Consider the following 8,500-nt stretch of genomic DNA (forward strand, 5'->3'; position numbering starts at 1 on the left):
CCAGTCTCTCCTCAGCCTACCCCACCCTCTCCTCAGCCAACCCCAGTCTCTCCTCAGCCTACCCCAGCCTCTCAGCCTACCCCAGTCTCTCCTCAGCCTACCCCAGCCTCTCAGCCTACCCCAGTCTCTCCTCAGCCTACCCCAGTCTCTCCTCAGCCTACTGCAGTCTCTCCTCAGCCAACCACAGTCTCTCCTCAGCCTACCCCAGTCTCTCCTCAGCCTACCCCAGCCTCTCCTCAGCCTACCACAGCCTCTCCTCAGCCAACCCCAGTCCCTCTAAAGGACCGTGGTCACACCCTCTTCCTCTCTCTCCCTCCCTTAGTTTCTCTTTCTCTCTCTCTCTCTTTTATTGCCCTCCCTTGATGTTGAACAGGATGTCTCTATGGAGACAGGGATAAACAGATGATAACAAATCCTCAGCAGCCTTTAAAGCTCATTTGAGTGTATGGGTTGGTGTTTGAGGTGAGGCAAGGAGAGGCAGTGCAGGACAGAGAGAGAGGCAGAAGGGACTTGACATTAGCAAGAGGTAAGACTGCTGCAGTTTAATGTTGCTTTCTAGCACTGGGGGATCTGGGGCTCTGGGGGGATCTGGGGCTCTGAGGGATCTGGGAGATCTGGGGCTCTGAGGGATCTGGCAGATCTGGGGGATCTGGGGCTCTGGGGGATCTGGGGCTCTGGGGGCTCTGGCAGATCTGGGGCTCTGGCAGATCTGGGGGCTCTGGCAGATCTGGGGGATCTGGGGATCTGGGGGCTCTGGCAGATCTGAGGGATCTGGGGCTCTGGCAGATCTGGGGCTCTGGCAGATCTGGGGGCTCAGGGGGCTCTGGGAGATCTGGGGCTCTGGGAGATCTGGGGGATCTGGGGCTCTGCTACTGCTACTACTACTACTGCTGCTACTACTACTGCTACTATTACTACTACTGCTACTACTACTACTACTACTACTACTGCTGCTACTACTACTGCTACTATTACTACTACTGCTACTACTACTACTACCACTACTACTACTACTACTACTGCTACTACTACTACTACTGCTACTGCTACTACTGCTACTACTACTGCTACTATTACTACTACTACTACTAGTACTACTGCTACTGCTGGGTAAGTGGGTAACTGTACTGTAGGCTGTAGATTACATCTGTGTGTGTGTGTGTGTGTGTGTGTGTGTGTGTGTGTGTGTGTGTGTGTGTGTGCGTGCGTGCGTGCGTGCGTGCGTGCGTGCGTGCGTGCGTGTCAGTGTGTCAGTGTGTGTGTGTGTGTGTGTGTCTCTCTCTGAGTGTCTGTGAGTGTGTGTGTCAGTGTGTGTGTGTGTGTGTGTGTGTGTCTCTCTGTATGTAAGATCCCTGTAGGCTACACAGCCTCTACACAACAATCCTAACATTATCGATGTCTCATCAACACAGCTGGGTCTTTCTTTTCTACTGCTCAACAATGCTGTTCCTGTTCAAATCCTTCCTCCTCTGTGACTCTTAGCGAATGGGAGAGGCTTGTTGTGTTGCTACGATACCGTGTTATGTTCCTGTGGCATTGTGACACGTTTAATATTGACATCACAAATAGAGAAGCAATTGATATTATTAAAATATCAAACGTTGGTCTAATTTCTGGCCTGCTGATTTTTGTATTTGTAATGTTTTACAGTACCGTGCTGGTTTTTTGTACCTGTAACTGTAATTTAAGTGATTCTAGGGTTTGTACAGTGGGTCCTGAATGGTTAGTGAATACCTGTGTCTTGGCTGTGTGAATAATAACAACGACACATATGTATGTGTGTAGTACTCACGGCTACCCTCTCTCCTAGTGTAGTACTCACGGCTACCCTCTCTCCTAGTGTAGTACTCACGGCTACCCTCTCTCCTAGTGTAGTACTCACGGCTACCCTCTCTCCTAGTGTAGTACTCACGGCTACCCTCTCTCCTAGTGTAGTACTCACGGCTACCCTCTCTCCTAGTGTAGTACTCACGGCTACCCTCTCTCCTAGTGTAGTACTCACGGCTACCCTCTCTCCTAGTGTAGTACTCACGGCTACCCTCTCTCCTAGTGTAGTACTCACGGCTACCCTCTCTCCTAGTGTAGTACTCACGGCTACCCTCTCTCCTAGTGTAGTACTCACGGCTACCCTCTCTCCTAGTGTAGTACTCACGGCTACCCTCTCTCCTAGTGTAGTACTCACGGCTACCCTCTCTCCTAGTGTAGTACTCACGGCTACCCTCTCTCCTAGTGTAGTACTCACGGCTACCCTCTCTCCTAGTGTAGTACTCACGGCTACCCTCTCTCCTAGTGTAGTACTCACGGCTACCCTCTCTCCTAGTGTAGTACTCACGGCTACCCTCTCTCCTAGTGTAGTACTCACGGCTACCCTCTCTCCTAGTGTAGTACTCACGGCTACCCTCTCTCCTAGTGTAGTACTCACGGCTACCCTCTCTCCTAGTGTAGTACTCACGGCTACCCTCTCTCCTAGTGTAGTACTCACGGCTACCCTCTCTCCTAGTGTAGTACTCACGGCTACCCTCTCTCCTAGTGTAGTACTCACGGCTACCCTCTCTCCTAGTGTAGTACTCACGGCTACCCTCTCTCCTAGTGTAGTACTCACGGATACCCTCTCTCCTAGTGTAGTACTCACGGATACCCTCACTCCTAGTGTAGTACTCACGGCTACCCTCTCACCTAGTGTAGTACTCACGGCTACCCTCTCTCCTAGTGTAGTACTCACGGCTACCCTCTCTCCTAGTGTAGTACTCACGGCTACCCTCTCTCCTAGTGTAGTACTCACGGCTACCCTCTCTCCTAGTGTAGTACTCACGGCTACCCTCTCTCCTAGTGTAGTACTCACGGCTACCCTCTCTCCTAGTGTAGTACTCACGGATACCCTCTCTCCTAGTGTAGTACTCACGGCTACCCTCTCTCCTAGTGTAGTACTCACGGCTACCCTCTCTCCTAGTGTAGTACTCACGGCTACCCTCTCTCCTAGTGTAGTACTCACGGCTACCCTCTCTCCTAGTGTAGTACTCACGGCTACCCTCTCTCCTAGTGTAGTACTCACGGCTACCCTCTCTCCTAGTGTAGTACTCACGGCTACCCTCTCTCCTAGTGTAGTACTCACGGCTACCCTCTCTCCTAGTGTAGTACTCACGGCTACCCTCTCTCCTAGTGTAGTACTCACGGCTACCCTCTCTCCTAGTGTAGTACTCACGGCTACCCTCTCTCCTAGTGTAGTACTCACGGCTACCCTCTCTCCTAGTGTAGTACTCACGGCTACCCTCTCTCCTAGTGTAGTACTCACGGCTACCCTCTCTCCTAGTGTAGTACTCACGGCTACCCTCTCTCCTAGTGTATTACTCACGGCTACCCTCTCTCCTAGTGTAGTACTCACGGCTACCCTCTCTTCTAGTGTAGTACTCACGGCTACCCTCTCTCCAAGTGTAGTACTCACGGCTACCCTCACTCCTAACATAATATACACCAGGTAATATTACATCACTGTTCTTTCCTCTCTGGGATAATATTTCAGTCGAGAATTGAGGGGAAATGAACTTGACGACTGTAAGTTTTAGGGGAAAAATAGGTTGACATTTTAGAAACAGATTAGAAAATTATACTTCTGCACAATTTTGCTCAAGTCAAGCGAACACTATTTAGAACAGTCCCAGTAATATGTTGTGGATAAAATGTTCAGTTAAACACAATTATTATCTGCATTATAATCAGAATATTTTGCTGATTTCAAATCAAATGTTATTAGTCACATGGGCCGAGTAATAGAACAGGTGTAGTAGACCTTACAGTGCAATACTGAATACAACAGGTGTAGTAGACCTCACAGTGAAATGCTGAATACAACAGGTGTAGTAGACCTCACAGTGAAATGCTGAATACAACAGGTGTAGTAGACCTCACAGTGAAATGCTGAATACAACAGGTGTAGTAGACCTCACAGTGAAATGCTGAATACAACAGGTGTAGTAGACCTCACAGTGAAATGCTGAATACAACAGGTGTAGTAGACCTCACAGTGAAATGCTGAATACAACAGGTGTAGTAGACCTCACAGTGAAATGCTGAATACAACAGGTGTAGTAGACCTCACAGTGAAATGCTGAATACAACAGGTGTAGTAGACCTCAGAGTGAAATGCTGAATACAACAGGTGTAGTAGACCTTACAGTGAAATGCTGAATACAACAGGTGTAGTAGACCTCACAGTGAAATGCTGAATACAACAGGTGTAGTAGACCTCACAGTGAAATGCTGAATACAACAGGTGTAGACCTCACAGTGAAATGCTGAATACAACAGGTGTAGTAGACCTCACAGTAAAATGCTGAATACAACAGGTGTAGTAGACCTCACAGTGAAATGCTGAATACAACAGGTGTAGTAGACCTCACAGTGAAATGCTGAATACAACAGGTGTAGTAGACCTCACAGTGAAATGCTGAATACAACAGGTGTAGTAGACCTCACAGTAAAATGCTGAATACAACAGGTGTAGTAGACCTCACAGTGAAATGCTGAATACAACAGGTGTAGTAGACCTCACAGTGAAATGCTGAATACAACAGGTGTAGTAGACCTTACAGTGAAATGCTGAATACAACAGGTGTAGTAGACCTCACAGTGAAATGCTGAATACAACAGGTGTAGAAGACCTCACAGTGAAATGCTGAATACAACAGGTGTAGTAGACCTTACAGTGAAATGCTGAATACAACAGGTGTAGTAGACCTTACAGTGAAATGCTGAATACAACAGGTGTAGTAGACCTCACAGTGAAATGCTGAATACAACAGGTGTAGTAGACCTCACAGTGAAATGCTGAATACAACAGGTGTAGTAGACCTCACAGTGAAATGCTGAATACAACAGGTGTAGTAGACCTCACAGTGAAATGCTGAATACAACAGGTGTAGTAGACCTCACAGTGAAATGCTGAATACAACAGGTGTAGTAGACCTTACAGTGAAATGCTGAATACAACAGGTGTAGTAGACCTCACAGTGAAATGCTGAATACAACAGGTGTAGGAGACCTCACAGTGAAATGCTGAATACAACAGGTGTAGTAGACCTCACAGTGAAATGCTGAATACAACAGGTGTAGTAGACCTCACAGTGAAATGCTGAATACAACAGGTGTAGTAGACCTCACAGTGAAATGCTGAATACAACAGGTGTAGTAGACCTCACAGTGAAATGCTGAATACAACAGGTGTAGTAGACCTCACAGTGAAATGCTGAATACAACAGGTGTAGTAGACCTCACAGTGAAATGCTGAATACAACAGGTGTAGTAGACCTCACAGTGAAATGCTGAATACAACAGGTGTAGTAGACCTCACAGTAAAATGCTGAATACAACAGGTGTAGTAGACCTCACAGTGAAATGCTGAATACAACAGGTGTAGTAGACCTCACAGTGAAATGCTGAATACAACAGGTGTAGTAGACCTTACAGTGAAATGCTGAATACAACAGGTGTAGTAGACCTCACAGTGAAATGCTGAATACAACAGGTGTAGAAGACCTCACAGTGAAATGCTGAATACAACAGGTGTAGTAGACCTTACAGTGAAATGCTGAATACAACAGGTGTAGTAGACCTTACAGTGAAATGCTGAATACAACAGGTGTAGTAGACCTCACAGTGAAATGCTGAATACAACAGGTGTAGTAGACCTCACAGTGAAATGCTGAATACAACAGGTGTAGTAGACCTCACAGTGAAATGCTGAATACAACAGGTGTAGTAGACCTTACAGTGAAATGCTGAATACAACAGGTGTAGTAGACCTCACAGTGAAATGCTGAATACAACAGGTGTAGGAGACCTCACAGTGAAATGCTGAATACAACAGGTGTAGTAGACCTCACAGTGAAATGCTGAATACAACAGGTGTAGTAGACCTCACAGTGAAATGCTGAATACAACAGGTGTAGTAGACATCACAGTGAAATGCTGAATACAACAGGTGTAGTAGACCTCACAGTGAAATGCTGAATACAACAGGTGTAGTAGACCTTACAGTGAAATGCTGAATACAACAGGTGTAGTAGACCTCACAGTGAAATGCTGAATACAACAGGTGTAGTAGACCTCACAGTGAAATGCTGAATACAACAGGTGTAGTAGACCTCACAGTGAAATGCTGAATACAACAGGTGTAGTAGACCTCACAGTGAAATGCTGAATACAACAGGTGTAGTAGACCTCACAGTGAAATGCTGAATACAACAGGTGTAGTAGACCTTACAGTGAAATGCTGAATACAACAGGTGTAGTAGACCTCACAGTGAAATGCTGAATACAACAGGTGTAGTAGACCTCACAGTGAAATGCTGAATACAACAGGTGTAGTAGACCTCACAGTGAAATGCTGAATACAACAGGTGTAGACCTCACAGTGAAATGCTGAATACAACAGGTGTAGTAGACCTCACAGTGAAATGCTGAATACAACAGGTGTAGTAGACCTCACAGTGAAATGCTGAATACAACAGGTGTAGACCTCACAGTGAAATGCTGAATACAACAGGTGTAGTAGACCTCACAGTGAAATGCTGAATACAACAGGTGTAGACCTCACAGTGAAATGCTGAATACAAAAGGTGTAGTAGACCTCACAGTGAAATGCTGAATACAACAGGTGTAGTAGACCTCACAGTGAAATGCTTCACTTACGAGAACTTAACCCCTCAATGCAGAGTTTTAAAAAGTAAGTCAGAAAAATTTGCTAATTAAACAAAAGAAAAAATTATAACACAATAAAATAACAATAACGAGGCAATATACAGGGGGTACCAGTACTGAGTCAATGTGGAGGCTATATACAGGGGGTACAGGTACAGAGTCAATGTGGAGGCTATATAAAGGGGGTACCGGTACAGAGTCAATGTGGAGGCTATATACAGGGGGTACCGGTACAGAGTCAATGTGGAGGCTATATACAGGGGGGACCGGTACAGAGTCAATGTGGAGGCTATATACAGGGGGTACCGGTACAGAGTCAATGTGGAGGCTATATACAGGGGGTACAGGTACAGAGTCAATGTGGAGGCTATATACAGGGGGTACCGGTACAGAGTCAATGTGGAGGCTATATACAGGGGGTACCGGTACAGAGTCAATGTGGAGGCTATATACAGGGGGTACCAGTACTGAGTCAATGGGGAGGCTATATACAAGGGGTACAGGTACAGTGTCAATGTGGAGGCTATATACAGGGGTACCAGTACAGAGTCAATGTGGAGGCTATATACAGGGGGTACCGGTACAGAGTCAATGTGGAGGCTATATACAGGGGGGACCGGTACAGAGTCAATGTGGAGGCTATATACAGGGGGTACCGGTACAGAGTCAATGTGGAGGCTATATACAGGGGGTACAGGTACAGAGTCAATGTGGAGGCTATATACAGGGGGGACCGGTACAGAGTCAATGTGGAGGCTATATACAGGGGGTACAGGTACAGAGTCAATGTGGAGACTATATACAGGGGGTACCGGTACAGAGTCAATATGGAGGCTATATACAGGGGGTACCGGTACAGAGTTAATGTGGAGGCTATATACAGGGGGGACCGGTACAGAGTCAATGTGGAGGCTATATACAGGGGGTACCGGTACAGAGTCAATGTGGAGGCTATATACAGGGGGTACAGGTACAGAGTCAATGTGGAGGCTATATACAGGGGGTACCAGAACAGAGTCAATGTGGAGGCTATATACAGGGTGTACCAGTACAGAGTCAATGTGGAGGCTATATACAGGGTGTTACGGTACAGAGTCAATGTGGAGGCTATATACAGGGTGTTACGGTACAGAGTCAATGTGGAGGCTATATACAGGGGGTACAGGTACAGAGTCAATGTGGAGGCTATATACAGGGGGTACAGGTACAGAGTCAATTTGGAGGCTATATACAGGGGGTACCAGTACAGAGTCAATGTGGAGGCTATATACAGGGTGTACTGGTACAGAGTCAATGTGGAGGCTATATACAGGGGGTACCGGTACAGAGTCAATGTGGAGGCTATATACAGGGGGGACCGGTACAGAGTCAATGTGGAGGCTATATACAGGGGGTACAGGTACAGAGTCAATGTGGAGGCTATATACAGGGGGTACAGGTAGAGAGTCAATGTGGAGGCTATATACAGGGTGTACTGGTACAGAGTCAATGTGGAGGCTATATACAGGGGGTACAGGTACAGAGTCAATGTGGAGGCTATATACAGGGGGTACTGGTACAGAGTCAATGTGGAGGCTATATACAGGGGGTACCAGTACTGAGTCAATGTGGAGGCTATATACAGGGGGTACTGGTACAGAGTCAATGTGGAGGCTATATACAGGGGGTACCGGTACAGAGTCAATGTGGAGGCTGTATACAGGGGGTACCGGTACAGTCAAATGTGGAGGCTATATACAGGGTGTACCGGTACAGAGTCAATGTGGAGGCTATATACAGGGGGTACCCGTACAGAGTCAATGTG

General features: G+C 46.8%; 1 protein-coding gene across 1 annotated transcript in view; it reads left to right on the forward strand.

The window, feature by feature from the left end:
* Positions 1-413: 413 nt before the first annotated feature.
* Positions 414-8,500, forward strand: part of LOC129854510 (tubulin polymerization-promoting protein family member 3-like) — a 28,523-nt gene continuing 20,436 nt past the window's right edge. The window contains exon 1 of the mRNA XM_055921628.1: positions 414-526. The gene's annotated coding sequence lies outside the window, so the exon portion shown is untranslated. The remainder of the gene's footprint in view (positions 527-8,500) is intronic.

The sequence above is a fragment of the Salvelinus fontinalis genome, chromosome 4 (genome assembly GCF_029448725.1).
Source record: "Salvelinus fontinalis isolate EN_2023a chromosome 4, ASM2944872v1, whole genome shotgun sequence".
Lineage (NCBI taxonomy): Eukaryota > Metazoa > Chordata > Actinopteri > Salmoniformes > Salmonidae > Salvelinus > Salvelinus fontinalis.